The sequence below is a fragment of the Trachurus japonicus genome, chromosome 11 (assembly GCF_045865225.1).
Source record: "Trachurus japonicus isolate A0001 chromosome 11, Traja_1.0".
NCBI lineage: Eukaryota > Metazoa > Chordata > Actinopteri > Carangiformes > Carangidae > Trachurus > Trachurus japonicus.
Window position 1 is genome coordinate 3,996,217 of NC_140917.1, and position 16,937 is coordinate 4,013,153.

General features: G+C 40.8%; 1 protein-coding gene across 1 annotated transcript in view; it reads right to left on the minus strand.

Moving 5' to 3' along the window:
- Positions 1-16,937, minus strand: part of mbpa (myelin basic protein a) — a 354,691-nt gene that overhangs the window by 65,013 nt on the left and 272,741 nt on the right. The window lies entirely within an intron of this gene.

Below are 16,937 nucleotides of genomic sequence, written 5' to 3' on the forward strand. Positions count from 1 at the left end.
TCAGGCCTGTATTGCGTTTTGCAAATTTATACCAGGATGTAGGTTTAGAGTATCTCCCCCCCTCCACCTCCCCCACCAACTCCCCCCACCTCCATCTCCATCCCCCCTCCTCCTCCTCCTCCCCTGAAAGAAAAAGAAAGTTTTTCAACTAAGTGTCTGCTTTCATGAGCCACAAGTGATTGAGGCTCACAAACAAAGCTTTGTTTCTAAACTCACAGATGTACGGCCTCTCCGCTGCTTTGTCCCCCCACCTTCACCGCCCCCGAGAACCATTCACACGTTTTCTATCAAGAGCACAACATCGGATTGTTTTGGAAAAATACTTTCAGTATAGTGGACGGTCCAATAATAAAAAAAAATAAATACAAAAAGCTGCAGTTTTCCCATGCAGGACCGAATACGTCTCTTAATTAATAATAAAAACACGGAGGAAGTGAGCGGCTTCATAGGAACTAAGGAGAATGACAACGTCGTTCAGCTCGTTACTGTTTCAATCGGTCGCTGAGAGGAAGTGGAGAGCGGGCTGTTTCCCTACAGTGGCCCTGAGGGGTCAAACCACTGCAGCTGAACACAACACCTGCAAAAACACAAAGCAGCTACGAATTCATCACAGTGACAGGACCCCCAACACAACAGGAAGCGTTTCTGGGGATGCAATAGAGCGAAGGACCGGTCTATAGACCAATCTATATATTTTTTTAATTGTACTAGATACAGCCTATATTGTAGGATTTTAGAAGGAGGTGTTTTATTGTTTTTGAAGAATTCTTAGGGGAATTTATTGGGGAGGAATTTCGGGAGAAACTGATTATTAAACTAATATTTGACTAATTTGTCAAAGAATTTCTCTCTCTCGTCCACCTCTTCTATAACTTCCTCTCCTCCTTTGTGCCAGACATCAGTTTGATATTGGAAATCGATAAACAGAACAGAATTCACCTGCAGAAACACAAACCAGCTGCACACTGCAAAAACTTACCAAGAATATTTGTCTTATTTCTAATCAAAACTAATCTCATTCTACTTAAAATAAGACTCATCACATTAAAAAGTAGCTTGTTTTTACACACTTTTTACTTCTTTCAAGCAGATTTTCCACTTGATATAAGTAAAAAATCTGATAGTGGAGCAAGTTTTTCTTTCTTATTACAAGCACAAAAAGCCTGCTTTCACTGGCAGATTTTTCTACTTATTTCAATTGAAAATTTGCTTGAAACTAATAAAAATGATCTAAAAACAAGTTAATCTTTAGGTGATGAGTCTTACTTTAAGTGGAAAGAGATTAGTTTTGACTAGAAATGAGACATTTTGACAAGAAATAAGACAAATATTCTTGGAAAGATTTTGAGTTTTTGCAGTGCAAGTCACAAAACCTCTCAACAACACAACAGGAAGTGTTTTCTGGGGAAACAATAAAGCGAGGGACCGATCTGGGGCCTTTAGTTGTTCTTCGTCTTGACTTTAGAAGTTGTGCAGACAGCTTCCTGTTAGTGGGTTTGACAATAAGCTGAGTTTGTTTGGTTTATTAGAACGTCAATATCACATGATTCACATGGTATTGATCACATGGACTGTTAGCTTAGCATTAGCCTTTAGCCTGGTCCCGCACTTTATTATGTCCTCCAGAAACACTTCCAAAACCACTTTCTTTTTACTCCCATTGGCCTCGAAAAAATCACAACCCAAATTTTGTGGACACAGAAAAATGACGGACCAGGCTAAAGAAGTGGGTGTGGCCTATACAGGAAACACGTCCATATAAGGTTAAGGTTGATCAATGATCTTAAATTACACAGACTGGACTTCAAACGGCGCGATGCATTCACTGACCGCACATCAGGCCATGACACGAAGGTTTCATGTTCAACTGAGAGAATAAAAAAAGAATCCGAAGTTTTCTCAGAAGACTTTTTTCCTTAATTAGAATCAAATTTTAAAATTGAAATGTAAGTTTTTAAATCTATTGAATTTATTTTTTATTTTGTTTAAAAGAAAACACAAATTGTATTAATTTCAATCAAATTAATCAGCGTTTTATTAAGTGACTTTATGATTTGGCTCTTTTTAAAATTAAGGTTCATCAATAATTTTAACTCTATTTATATATTTATATATCTTTTTCCAAATTGTAAATGGGTTATATATTATGACCGAGTATTAGGGCCACATTGACAAATAAAAAAATCACAAAGTTCGAGAATAAAGTCGTAAATGTACGACTTTATTCTCGTAAATTTATGACTTTTTTCTCGTAGGAAATGTACGACTTTACCCTCGAAAAATTTATGATTTTAGTCTCGAAGTCTGTGTTTTTTTTCTCTCTGTGGCCCTAATGCTCTGTCGTAATATATTGTAGGATTTTAGAAGGAGGTTTTTTGTTTTTTGTTTTTTGTCCTTTGAAGACATTTCGAGGGAATTTTTTGGAGTAATTTCGTGGAAATTAAAAACAAATTATTTCCGTGTGGTTGTGTTGTGTTTTTTTTTTTTTCTCTCTAACTCGACCACCTTTTCTGTCTTCCTCTTCTCTTCTCTTTATGATATTGGAAATCGTCGATCAATCGATCAGCGGACATTGAACCTGAATGAATCTGAAAAGTTTATTTTGCCGAAACTCGTCTCGTTCGTCTGCAGCTCCGTCCTCGTTTGTTGTGTCTAGACGACAGGAAATGCAGAATTGCATTTGTTTGCAGCCACAAGCAGCTGAGAGTGGGGGGATAAGTGAGGGGGGGGGTTCTGCTGCTGCTGTTAAACTGCTGTGAAGCAGATTGGACCTTTTTACTGTTTGCATCATGACATTTGTTTTTCTCCTCCTCCTCCTTCTTCTCTGTTTGACGCACACGCTGCCGTTTTATGTGAGTGTGTTGTTGTGTTGTGGTTGCGTAGGCAGGTACACACACACACACACACACACACCCACACACACACACACACACACTCAGGGTTTAAACGAGGTCACACACACTCATGAACTCTTTTCTTCATCTTCTTCTTTGTCTCTCGTCGACTCGTCTGTGTCTTTAAACGTCTCAGCTCCTCAGACATTAACACAAACATCTCCGTGACGACAGCCCCTGTCCACCCCCCCCCCCCCTCGCTCCCCCCCACCCCTCCTGTTGATCGTCCTGCAGAAACGACCCATGGCCCCTCACACGGCTGAGAACCATGTGACCTGTAGCTGCAGCTTCATCACATAAACCAACACTCTGCCATCGAGCGTAAAAACCTGCTGCTGCTTTTTACTGCAGGCCTTAAAGGGATACGCCAACATTTTTATTTTTTTTGTGTCTTGTCTCACTCCCGAGTCCATGACCAGCAGATAGACACCATCCTTTCGACTGTGCGTGCAGTAACCATGGAGATAGAGCCGTATCGCCTGTAATTAGCTTAGCTCAAACACTGGAAGTGTATGGGTAGTGTTAGCCTGCCTCCTACCCGAGCTGAAATCAGCAGTCAGAAGCTGATTTCATTTTAGCTCTAAACTCTGTAAATATATCACTTTATCAACATTTCAAACATGTTTAGGCGAGAAAGTAGCCGTTTAGATCAGCAGTGTGTCGTTCATTTGTCTAAATACCAGCTGTTTACAATATTGTTTGGATGAATTCGGTGCTACTCAAGCTAGCCGTTGTGACCAACGCACTTCCGGTTACTTTCACAAAATAAAACACCCGTTTCCCTTTACATACAGAAAACCATGACGATAGAATTTGTGCTTTTACTTTGAAATAGGAAGCTAACCTACCCTCGATGTAGCTAGCTTGAACCAAAATAAACCGTCTTTGCTTGAACCCTCCGTTTTGACCGATCTCGTCCCGTTAGCGGCATTTGACCGCTCAAGATGCCTTACCGGAGAGTTTTGTCAGCTCTGAGATGAAGATCGGCCCGCCGGTTTCCGTTTAGAGTTGCTGAAGAGTTTCTCTGATGACTTCAGGTGGAGGCAGGCTAACACTACCCATACACTTCCAGTGTTTGAGCTAAGCTAATTACGGGCGATACGGCTCTATCTCCCTTGTTACTGCACGCACAGTCGAAAGGATGGTGTCTATCTGCTGGTCATGGACTCAGGAGTGAGGCAAGACACGTAAAAAAAAAAATGTTGGCGTATCCCTTTAAACGCCACGTGATGATGAGATGATGCGTTCACTGCCTGGAAGTTACAGATGTGGAAAAGATGCAGAAACGCAACAAGAAACAATTAAACATCTGAAGTTTTGACAAAACCGAGTCCAGGAGGATGAGGATGATGTCGCTGCCTCCTCTTCCTCCTCTTCCTCAGCGTGTTTTTAGCGTGTTTCTACAGACTTGGATGGAAACTTCTGAAAAAGACGCGACTGTAAATCTTTTGGTTCTGAACTCTGGGGGCCGTGATGCCTTCAGGTGCTTTTCTTTTTCTTTTCTTTTTTTTTTTAGATTTTTCTGTACATTCAGTAAAAAAAATAACAGTATTTAGCGTTTCAATAACACAGTTCTGTTGTTCTACGTTCAGAGAGACGTGAAGTCTGAACTCGGACTCCTGAGTCCTGCTCATGTTGTTGCTGCTGCTGTGTGGAAACTTCAGGAATGATCAATAATAAAATGGGAACTACAGCTTTTACTGTTCGACCTGTAACACTAAAGGTTTTATGCTTCAGCTGTGATGAAAGTGACGAACAGAAGCTGATTAAACTTTTACATCGAGTCAAAAAAAGTTTACATCGATTTCACCCTAAACTCAGCTTCTCCTTGTTTCATGTTGTGCAGAAATGATCGATTAATTAGAAACCTGTAAAATGTAGTGAACCAGATCAATGATCTTACCGAGACTGAAACACTGAGGATCAAACATTTTTTCTGACCCTGGGTGAATTCACATCTAGATTCAGATTCTTTTCTGATTTTGACTGTTTGAAAGCTCCAAAACCGATCGATCGATTGATTATCCGGCTCGTAAAACCTGATCGAAGCTCTCAGCCTCAGTGACACGGATTCATTCTGTTAAATATTAGTTTGATATGAACGAAACGAACAGAGGCTGAAACGTTGCAGATTAACAAACGAGGGTGAATGAACATCCTTGTCACGTCTGAAGTAAAACCAGGTCCATGGTCTCTCTCTGGTCCTGGTCTCTCTGTTTACATCCTTCATCTCCATGCTTCATGTTGTTCCCAGATCAACCAGTCAAACTAAACTGATCAATAATCAGTAGGAGACAGAACTGAAGAGTCGTCAGGTGAGAAAACCTCCACTTGACACCGTTTATCACTCAGCCCTGAGGTTTATTACAGGCGACAGCTACAACACTCATCACTGTGACCTGTATTACAAAGTTGGATGGCCCTCACTATCTACCAGGCCTGATTGACACTTGATTTTATTTATTTTTAAAGCTCTGACTGGTCTCTTCCCATCTTATATTAACTCACTAGTATCTTTTAATGCAGGTCTCACTGTCTCACACTGCAGGTTCCTTCTGTTAACACCCAACTTGGAAAGACCAGCTTCTCTTACTGTTGCACCTACAACCTGGAACACTCTGCAGAATCATCTGAAACTTACCTCACTTTTATCAATGGGACAATTTAAAACCAGAACTACATCTTATTTTACCTCTAACTGCTCCTGCTTTTAACTACAGTATGTTTCAATTTATCCTAGTCACCTTTGACTTCTGGTATTCTGTTATTCTTTTGTATGTTTCAAATGTCTTTGTCTTCTGTTCTGTTCTTATATGTTTTGTGTTTCATCTCGGCTATACAGTATTGTAAATGAGGTTACTCCTCAATATATCTCAGAGTTTAAATAAAGGTTATGAAATGAAGGTCTTACCTGAACCCAGGTCCTGGTCGTCCTGGTCCGGTCTCTCTCTGCAGGTCTCTGGAGCAGTGAACGGTGGTGGCGTTGGTGGCGTTGGGCCGACTGAAGCCCTGGGAACGTGCTGTTGGGAATGTGCTGTTGGGAATGTGCTGTTGGGAACGTGCTGTTGGGAATGTGCTGTGCCATCCTGCGTGATGAATATCAGGTCTTGCTTGCGGCTGCAGACTGTGAGTCACAGGAAGTCCCTGTAGCAGCGGGTTTACACAGATGGAGACCATCATTCTCTCAGTCTCAGTCCACATCCACATAAAACCAGTCTGGGCCTTTCTTTCTCTTTTTTCTGCTTCTCTCTCTGTTTTTCTTCTAGAGTTTTTTATTTTATTTTTACAGCTCCACTCAAAGGGAGAAGAAGAAGAAGACGAAGAGGAGGACGACACCTTTATTTGTTTGCAGGATCTTTGTGAGTTTGAACTTTAACGACGGAGACTCGGAGCTCGACTAAAACAGGCGACGGCGGAGACGGCCATGTTTCTCCGTGTGCAGCTGGAACATAAAGGTTTCAGTAAATCACTTCTTCTTTTGGTATTTTTATATTAAAGCATCTGATGCATTGTTTATTCTTATCATTATTATTATAATATATGATGCTCATCGTCTACTCTTCTATTCTGTTTTTAATCTGATTAAAGTTGATTTTTATTCTATTAAATGTTCATCAGGTAAAAAAGTAAAAACGGAGGCGATGGATCACTTCATTTTTGTTTTTTTTCCCACATATATTTAAGATATTTTTACATTTTCTCTTAGTAGGCTATTTTTCATGATTTTCATGAATTGTTAAAAAAAAATTCTCATGGAAGAGACAGTCTGTAATATATATTATTATAACAAGTCTGTTATATTCTACAACGGCGTATTAGGACCGCATTGACAAATAAAAAGAATAAAGTCGTAAATTTACGGCTTTATTCTCGTAAATTTATGACTTTATTCTCGAAGTTTGTGTTTTGTTTTTTTTCTCAATGTGGCCCTAATACGCCGTCGTAATGTTCAGTAATAAATAATACATATTGACTTTCTGGCTTTCGGTGATGTTTTGTTATTTAAACTGTAGACCAGCAGCAACATAGCACATACAAATATGATGATGATGATTTACAGATAAAATAAAGCAGAGTTTTTGGTTTGATGATGTAAATGAATCAGCTTTAGTTCAGTTTGATTTATTTTCCTGATCAAAGTTGTGAAAAGACAAAGTTGGTTTCACTTTAGTTTTCACTTTCACTGAGGAAATATTTAAAATCAAATCAAGTGACAACAACGGGGACTGAATAAAGTTTTAGAGCTGAAGCATCAAAACAACAGTCTGATCCGAGACAGAGTTGTTTTAGAGGGAAATGCAGAGACTGCTTGATGAAAAACTGTCCCTGAAGGCAACGCGCATCAGCTGGTTTTACATGAATTTCCCTCTAAAACAACTCTGTGTGGTAATGTTGTATTATCTCATAGCGTGGTGAATGTGCAGCTCACAACTTGTCCACCAGAGCGTTGTGGAGTTGTTGGATTGTGTATTTGATGACTTTGATGAGGGAAACCAAGAAATCCCATAATGAGCCTCCGTAGCGTAGCTCTGAGCAGCTCGCGGCTCTGCTCCGCCTTCTAAAAATAGTTTTAAATTAAAGGAAACGAACCTACTGCTATGACTATAGGGATTATGGCAATGGGCCAATTTGCCAAAAATGTTGAACTATCCCTTTATCCCCAGTAAGTAGCCTGCTCCTGTGGGGTCTGGTCTACTTCCAGGAGTGGAGCCGTAACGAGCTCAGAGCTTCTAATTAACTGTTTTATTGCTCCTATTGCTCTAATTGTCACGCGAGTTTGCGAGAGCCGATCTTTTCCTCTTTGTTGGCCCGTCGTCACGGGAACAGGCCTGTCAACACAGTCCCAAACACGTCGTCACCACCACCAGAAGACAGCAGCGTTCTTCCTCCTCCTCCTCCTCTTTTTCCTCCTCTTCTTCTTCTTCCTCCTCCCTCTGTTCTTCTTTCTCCTCCTCCCTTTTCCTCCTCTTCTTCTTCCTCATCCTCCTTTTTCTTTTTCTTCCTCCTCCTTCTCCTCTCCCTCTTCGTCCTCCTCCGCCTCTTCCTTCTTCTTCTCCTCCTCTCCCTTATCTCTTCTTCCTCCTTCTCTTCCTCTCCATCCTCCTCTTCCACCTCCTCCTTTTACTTTCCCACTTTCTCTTCCTCCTCTTCTTTTCCTCTTCTTCTTCTTCCTCCTCCTCCTTTTTCTTCCTCCTCCTTTTTTTATTCCACCTCCTTCTCTTCCTCCTCCTCTTCTCTCTTCCCCCTCTTCTCCCTCCTTCTCTTCTTTCTCCATCTCCTCTCCCTTCTTCCTTCTCTTCCTCTTCATCCTCCTCTTCCTCTTCTTCCACCTCCTCCTCCCTCCTTCTCTTCTTTCTCCATCTCCTCTCCCTTCTTCCTTCTCCTCCTCCTCTCTTCCTCCTCCTCCTTTTTCTTTTTCTTCCTCCTCCTCTTTTTCCTTCCACCTCCTTCTCTTCCTCCTCCTCTTCTCTCTTCCTCCTCTTCTCCCTCCTTCTCTTCTTTCTCCATCTCCTCTTCCTTCTCCTCCTCCTCTCTTCCTCCTCCTCCGTTTTCTTTTTCTTCCTCCTCTTTTTCCTTCCACCTCCTTCTCTTCCTCCTCCTCTTCTCTCTTCCTCCTCTTCTCCCTCCTTCTCTTCTTTCTCCATCTCCTCTTCCTTCTCCTCCTCCTCTCTTCCTCCTCCTCCTTTTTCTTTTTCTTCCTCCTCCTCTTTTTCCTTCCACCTCCTTCTCTTCCTCCTCCTCTTCTCCCTTTTCGTCCTCCTCTTCCTCCTTCTTCTCTTCTTCCTCCTTCTCTTCGTCTTCTTCCTCCTCCTTTCTCTTCTTCCTTCTTCTCCTTCTCTCCCTCTCCATCTTCCTCCTCTTCCTCCTCCTCCTCTTCTCCTCCAGGAAGTATCCACTCTCATCCCGTCTCAGCTGCAGGAAACATTCACTCTTGTCCTGTTTTATTCCAAACATATTTGATTTTCGTTCATTTCTTTTTTCCACCTCAGCTTCAATTCAACCCTTCCTTCCTCTTTTTTTTTTGTATTTATATCCTATACTACTCCTTCATCATCATCACCATCCTCCTCCTCCTCCTCCTCCTCCTCCTCCTCCTCCTCGACGACGCTGACACTCGGGCCGTCGTCATGTGAGACCATGAAGGACAGGAGGCAATAAGCCGGAGAATAGCAGCAATCTTCAGGAAAGTTCTCCATTCAGTGCAGCTGCTGCTGCTCCGTCCTCTTATCCAGCCCCGCAGATAAAGAGGAGAAAATCAATACAGAAACACAGTGTTAGATAAAGGTGTGTGTGTGTGTGTGTGTGTGTGTGGGGGGGGGGTTAGGGGGGGGGGGGCACCAGGACAAGTTGGGTGTGTAGTGAATTAAAGCGGCGATCAGTAATTTCCCGCGGCCACTCAGCCCTCGGTCTCGGTCTCCTGTCTCCTGTCCATCACCGTCCTTTTGTCCACGTCTGATTCCCTCGACTCTTTCTCCACCGCTGCTTTGTGTTCGGATGAAGAAGATGAAGAAGATGAAGAAGAAGAAGCAGCTTCCAATCAGCTGCAGGAACTCATGACTGAAGGATCTGGATATTAACAGGGAGGAGGGTGAGGGGTCCAGGGTCTCTGGTCTCTGATGTCAGTGGTTTCTGTTCTGGACTGTTGGATGAATTGTCATTATATATTTTCATAGACGTTCATTGTCCCCAGATGTTGAAGCCGACGTCTCTGATTTTTTCCACTGATATTAGCGGCAAATCACACTGCAAAAATTCAACATCTTACCAAGAATATTTGCCTCATTTCTAGTCAAAACTAAACTCTTTTCACTCAAAATAAGACTCATCACCTAACAATGAACTTGTTTTTAGATCATTTTCATTTGTTTCAAACTAATTTTCACTTGAAATAAATAGAAAAATCTGCCAGTGAAAGTAATTTTTTTGTGCTTGTAATAAGAAAGAAAAACTTGCTCCACTATCAGATTTTTCTACTTATTCCAAGTGAAAATCTGCTTGAAAGAAGTAGCCTAAAAAGTGTCTAAAAACAAGCTGCTTTTTATGTGATGAGTCTTATTTTAAGTAGAATGAGATTTGCTTCGACTAGAAATGAGACATTTTGACTAGAAATAAGACAAATATTCTTGGAAAGATTTTGAGTTTTTGCAGCGCAACTTTTAGAAATAAATAAATCAACATTAGGCTACAATGGATTGGCAGTAGCCTAATCTTTAGTGATTTAGGCCTACTTCAGTTTTGGATTCGGATGAATTTTGGTCTTTTTGATGGTGTTCGGTTTCTGCTGAACCTTACAACATCAACCGAACCGAACCCGACGTAATGACACCACCAACGGGATACGGTTCATGAACGATGTTCTTCTACCATCCCTGAACAACAACATTCAAATCACTCTCAGCATATCACAGCATCACTGTCATTACCACAAACTAAATATAGCTAGGTCCGCTGGCTTGATGCTAACAAACAGCTGCAACAGACAAATATTTTCTCTGTGGATTTGGTATTTGGCAGAACCACAAAAATATCATGATTCGGTAGTAATCTTTCTACGGATATTTGTGGTCCTCGGAGGATCTATCGGACTTTTCTGTTTGATCCTGTGAAAGTTCCCTGGACCCAAGACCCCAAATTTGGTCCGGATCAAAAGAGACGGTCTCAGACCCGGAACAAGCTAAACTGCGGTTCAGACTTTTGCAGTGTTAAAGCTTTTTTCTTCAATGCTTTGGACTTTCGTACCTTTACCAGGAAGTAGCGGTGGTAAGCCTACATTGGCCTCCACACGTTAGCCTATGTTAACCTCTACACGTTAGCCTCTACACATTAGCCTCTAGGCTACACATTAGCTTCTACACATTGGCATACACACATTAGCCTCCACATGTTAGCCTATGTTAACCTCTACACGTAGCTTCTACACATTGACGTACACACGTTAGCCTCCACGTTAGCCTCTACACATTGGCGTACACATGTATAGCCTCCACATGGGGAGCGTCTATGTTCCCCGGGTCCTATGTTCCCTGTTTTTCCCAAAAAGGGTCCTATGTTCCCCGGTCGCAATACATAGGCTACTGGGGAACATAGGGCCCTTTTTCTGAAAAAGGGTCCTATGTTCCCCACCGTTGCTGGTTGATGGACTCTCTCTACTTATCTGGCCTGTCTAGCCTCTACCTATGGTGTGTCCCAAATCGCGCACTTGTGCACTTACACTTAATATTTTGAGTGCATAAGTGCGTTCACACTGAGCAGTGCGCGAAAATGTAGTGCGCTATGCGCACTCAATTGGCGCACTCAAACGGCCAGAAAATTGAGTGTGGATCGATGGACACTTTCCACACTTAACGGCCGCCATCTTGGTGACGTAGCGGAAGCACGTCACTACTTTTCAAACGGCAGCGGTTGCTTTGAGCAGCGACGGAGCTGACACCGGCGTAAATGTCTTTAAAAAACACTAATAACAGCACAACAACAACACTAACACAATAAAACACAACTTAATAGCTCGGTAGATCGGCAAAAAGCGCTGTCAAGTGTCGGCGATAGGGCTCCAACGGCCGGTTGCTATGGTTGCAATCAGAATTTAAAAAATAGAAGAAGCAGCTGTCGAGTCATTTCCGGTCAGTGTGCAGCAGCAGTGTTTGATTTGAGACGGTGTACTGTAAAGCAGTGCACTGAGAGAAGTGTGCGATTTGAGACACAGCACTGGTCTTTTTACTAAACTTAACCAACTCCTTTCTTCATTGCCTAAACCCAACCAATGGGACGATTCCACTTCTCACTCAAAGTCACAACTCAACTTCTCACTCAAAAATAGGCAAAAATCTGCAAAGTCACAACTTCACTTCCAGTTACAGTATGGGACCAAAAATTGCATATTCCCCAGGTCCTTTTGGGAAAAGGTGGGGAACATACCCTTTTCTAAAAAAAAAAGGGTATGTTCCCCGGTCCCATACAAAGTGGGGAACATACTGTAGGACCCAGGGAACATAGGGATGACCCCTCCACATGTTAGCCTATGTTAACCTCCATGCACCTCCGGAGGTGCTTTGGCCGATCGGATCACAATCCGTCCTCAGTGTGTCTCGGGTGCGTTTCCTCCTGTAGAGTACTTTCATGTGGTCCAGCTCTATCTGATTGTAATCTGATTACTGAAAACACATGTTAACGCCAGGTGGAAACAGGATGAATGTGAACAGTTCTTTGGTGTGTGAAACCAGAACCAACCAGATGGAGCAGAAACACCTTGAACCAGGTTCCTTCCTCTGGTCCACATGTGTCCAGATGTGCCCCCCCCCACCACCCCCTCCTCCACCTCCAGTTACCAGATGAGCTCGACAGCCGAGGAGCTGCAGCAGATATCGGGGGCGTATTTCACAGGTCTGGAGGTCGTATTTCAGCGTTTCAGGGCTCAGGCCGCTGTCGTGTATTAATTAAAATCCAAATACCCAGTATTGATCGTGTTATCAGGCCGGTGCAGCCCGGGCCGGACGTATTGATCCGGCCTGTGATTTATGATCATTTTCAAGTAAAAAAAAAATCCCTTTGTGTGATTATATGAGGAAACAGAGGCTGAGTGAGTGTAATTCTTTCAGATCGGATCCTCTAGACCCCCCAGAGAGAGAGAGAGAGAGACGTCCGACTGCAGCAACGTTATGATGCAGTCGTTTTCACTGAGGAGTAAATCAGAGGTGAGTTGGAGCTGAAACACTGAAGTCCAGTTTATTCACTGTTGAGTTCATTCATTTATCAGTTAATCTGTCAGATCCTAGAAAACATGAATCATTGTTTCATCTAATTAAAGTGAAACCAACACAGAAGAGGAGTGAATCCCCATGACACGATGTTATCACAATACTTCAAAACCATGATACAACATTATAGCCTATTGCGATTTTAAAGATATTGCAACATATCCTGAAAATAATGATGACTTGTGATTTATTACAATATTTGAAATCTATGTCACAAAAGTTATTTCTGCAGTATTTGTGCAAAATGTGATTTCCAGTCACGCACAGTTCTTCTTGTAGAAAACTTCAATTCTTATTTGTAGCCTAATTTACATTATAAATGATCAGTTCTTGGCGCCTGTGTACCGGTACAATATTGCCTCACAAAGTACCGCGATACTAGAATAGAATAGAATATATTTTTATTGTCCCTGTGGGGAAATCTGTCTTGGACTCAAGTGCCTTCACATATTTGAATGAATGAATAGATAAATACACATACACTGTTTAAAAACAGGTTTAAAAACATAAAACCCCTTAGACACGCCCAGGTTATACTATTTATACTATATATATTGATTTTTCCTCAGCTCTATGACATAAAAACTTCATGATAATGACTGAGAATTAAAAAAAAAAGAACAACCAATAAAGTAACAAACAGAAAACAAATGTTAAATCATTTCATCATCATCATTTCTATTTTCTATATTTCTATTTTCTTGTGGCTTATTTAACCTCATATGTGAAGTGGAGTTGGTTCTGAGATGATGGATTTCATCTGTGGTAAAGACGTTTTCACTATGGTTTATGTTAATAAACCTAAAACTTAAAGGGCCAGTTCACCCTAAAATTACACAAACATGTTGTGTAGGTCGGAGGTATAGTTGTTCACAATAATAAAATATATTTTGAACAGTTTTAAAATGAGTTCATGATGAAGAGGAGTTAGTTTGATAATAAGAATTCACTGTAAGAAGAATTTAAACATTTATTGTTTATTAAAACGTGTCGATTTCCCAGATTAACAACATCACATTCAAGGAGAAATGTTGACAAACCCTCATTTTCATCCTGTATCAGTGAATTTCATCACAGTGTAAAAGCTGTAAATCTTCTGTTCATCTTCCTCTGTCTCTCAGAGTAAGAACTGGTCTTCGGTCCGACTCATTAACTCATCATATCTTCATCTGAGGCCTCACATTCCTGAGCTGACAGGACGACGCTCCACTCCTCGGAGTCTTCAGGAGTCAGAGTCACTTTTCACTTTTCACTGAACCTTACAAAATAAAAGACCCAGTGAAAATAATGTGAATATTCATATGAACTTTAACATGAGTTAGAGAAGTTGGAAATACACACCTTTGGTTTATTATCTTTGTCACTAAACATTAATTTATTAATTAATGTGTGTGTATATATATATATCATAGTTTTTGTCTTGTTTTTCTTATATATCTATGTAGCACTGAGATTTGGTTAAAAAATAAAGTGCATCCCAAATGAAATGTATTATTAGCCTATTGTTGAAATAATAATGATAACGACCAACAGTAGAGACAGTAATCAGCATAAACTCTCATCACCAAATTAAAAAAACACTTTTCCAGGATTAATGTTCACCTATTAGCTACCTGAGCTTTTATTTTGAAATCTTGGTGTCCCTCTTTGTTGACTCTATAGATATATTTTTGAATCATCATTAAAAAAACATGCAACTAATTTTCCAATTCTTGGTTCCAGTGACACAATTAGATAATAAAATAAAACAAATAAAATTAAAATAAAGTCTTTTTTTTTTTTTTAATCTCTCTCTTCACATCTGTGCCTGTGTTTTATTGCACTTCTATAAAAATAAGTCATTTAAGTTATTAAAAAGACACAACAACACGTCTCAACTATAAAAAGCTTCATCCAGGAATTGTTAACTCAGCAGATTAAAATACGTAACACATGTAGCTGATAATACATTTTAAAAAACTGCATTATTTATGTATAGGCTATTATATATGTATATTATATGTTACCTGTGGGTCTTTTATTCTTAAAATTACCAGTGTTATCTTCTGCAACACTTTGACCAAACAAACATTTAGGATAATTGATTATTGAATCTGATTTATTTCAGAGTCACTTTAACATGGAGTCAGTGCAGAGGGGTGAGGAGTGTGTGTGTGTGTGTGTGTGTGTGTGTGTGTGTGTGTGTGTGTGTAGGGGGTGCTGAGGGGGGGTTGAGGGGGGGTCTGGAGGAGATCATGGTCAAGTGGTCGCTGCTCGTCTGATCCTGTTGTTACAAAAGAATCGATAGTGAATCAAGGAGGTTGAGTTTCCTGATAAGCTGCTGCACTCGCTCCATCATAAGAGAGAGAGAGGGGGGGGGGTCTGATATTCAGGGAGGGGAGGGGGCTTATCTCCACACAGCAGGGGGGGGGGGGTTGGGACACGTGGATCAATACCCAGGCCGTTGTAGCACCTGCAATTATCAGCAGCTGATTCTGTTTTTCCTCCGCTGCAGCGTCCAACAGCAGAGGAAACAGACTGCACTGCAAAAACTCTAAATATTTGTCGTATTTCTTGTCAAAATTTCTCATTTCTAGTCAAAACTAAACTCTTTCCACTTAAAATAAGACTCATCACCTACAAATGAACTTGTTTTGAGATCATTTTCATTTGTTTCAAACGTATTTTCACTTGAAATAAGTAGAAAAATCTGCCAGTGAAAGCAGGTTTTTTGTGCTTGTAATAAGAAAGAAAAACTTGCTCCACTATCAGATTTTTCTACTTATTTCAAGTGAAAATCTGACATGTTAGTAGAGTATAAACCCAGTAGAGCTCTGAGATCTACTGACTCAGGTCAGATAGTGGAGCTCAGAGTTCAGACCAGACATGGTGAAGCAGCATTTAGCTGTTATGCTGCTCACAAGTGGAACAAACTACCAGCAGAACTGAGATCAGCCCCAACTGAAAGCACTTTTAAATCCAGGTTAAAAACATTTCTCTTTTTAATAACTTTAAACTTGATCTATTTTCTTTTCTTTTACTCTTTGCTCCTGCTTTTAACTGTGTTTTTCTTTTGTTTTTATGCTGTTTTATGCTGTTCTTAAAAAAAATCTATCTATCTATCTATCTATCTATCTATATGTGTGTTTTCTTTATGTCCTAAACCGAACGACTTCCTATTGAGTTCAGGATTTTTTAAGTTAGACGAATGTTCTCGTGTCTCGTCGTTTGTGAAGTTTCATTTGGACGTTGATGTGGGAAACAGGAAACGTCACGTTTTTAAAACATGGACGCTCAGACCACGCCCACCTCCACCTCCACCTCCACTGAGGTCAAAGGTCAAAGGTCAAGGAGACGGTGGCGGTTCAGAGGCTACATCCGTCTGAAGGAGCTTAGAGGAGGAAAAGGTAAAGATGAAATAATGACAACAAAACCGATTATTATTGATATCATATATTTAAAACGTAAATAAATAAAGTAGTAAAAAGTTATTTCACATCAGGAACTTTCTCGTATCAGGTGGCCGAGTGCAAAAATAAATAAGAGAAAGACAATAAGAGACTTTATATTGATCCCACTGGTGGGAAATTCACTCGTTCCAGCAAGAAGGAAACAACAAGCAAAAGAATACTTTTTTTTTTTTTAAAGACCCCACTCCACCTGTATATTAGACAAACATACCGGTAGACTGTTTTGTACCATAATTACTTAAAAAGAAGAATATATATGTACAATGTTGGAAAATATTGCACAGTGTGTATTAATTCATTATTAATTCACTAATATGTGCAAACTGTATAAATAAAAACGGTATAAATAAATATAAACTTTTGCAAAGACAGAAGATCAGTGGTGTAAAAAAGTGTCAAAGTGTCAAAAAGCTGCAGAAAAAAAGTAAAAGTAAATTAATAAATAAAGATGATAATATAAATATATAAATCCAATAGATGAGCATGTTTTGATGAGTTGGACTTTATAAAAAGTTGAACATGTGGAACTGAAGTGGTGTCAATGGTCCCAGGTGTCAATCAAACATCTCACCTGAGTAAAAACTACAAAGATGGAGTCAGTCCTCTCCAGGTGTTTGTTTCTTCTCCTCCTTCTTCTCCTCCTCTGGGTCGTGTCTCAGGTTGTGGGAGGTCGTTTCGTTCCTGTTCCGTTTCGTTCCGTTACCGGCCGATCGAGGCTCGAGCTCCGACACCTCCCGCCGCGGTCTCCTGGCAGCAGCCTATCCGGGGCAGGGACACCGGCTGATGGAGCGCGAGGAGGAGGAGGAGGCGGAGAGAGAGAGAGAGAGAGAGAGAGAGAG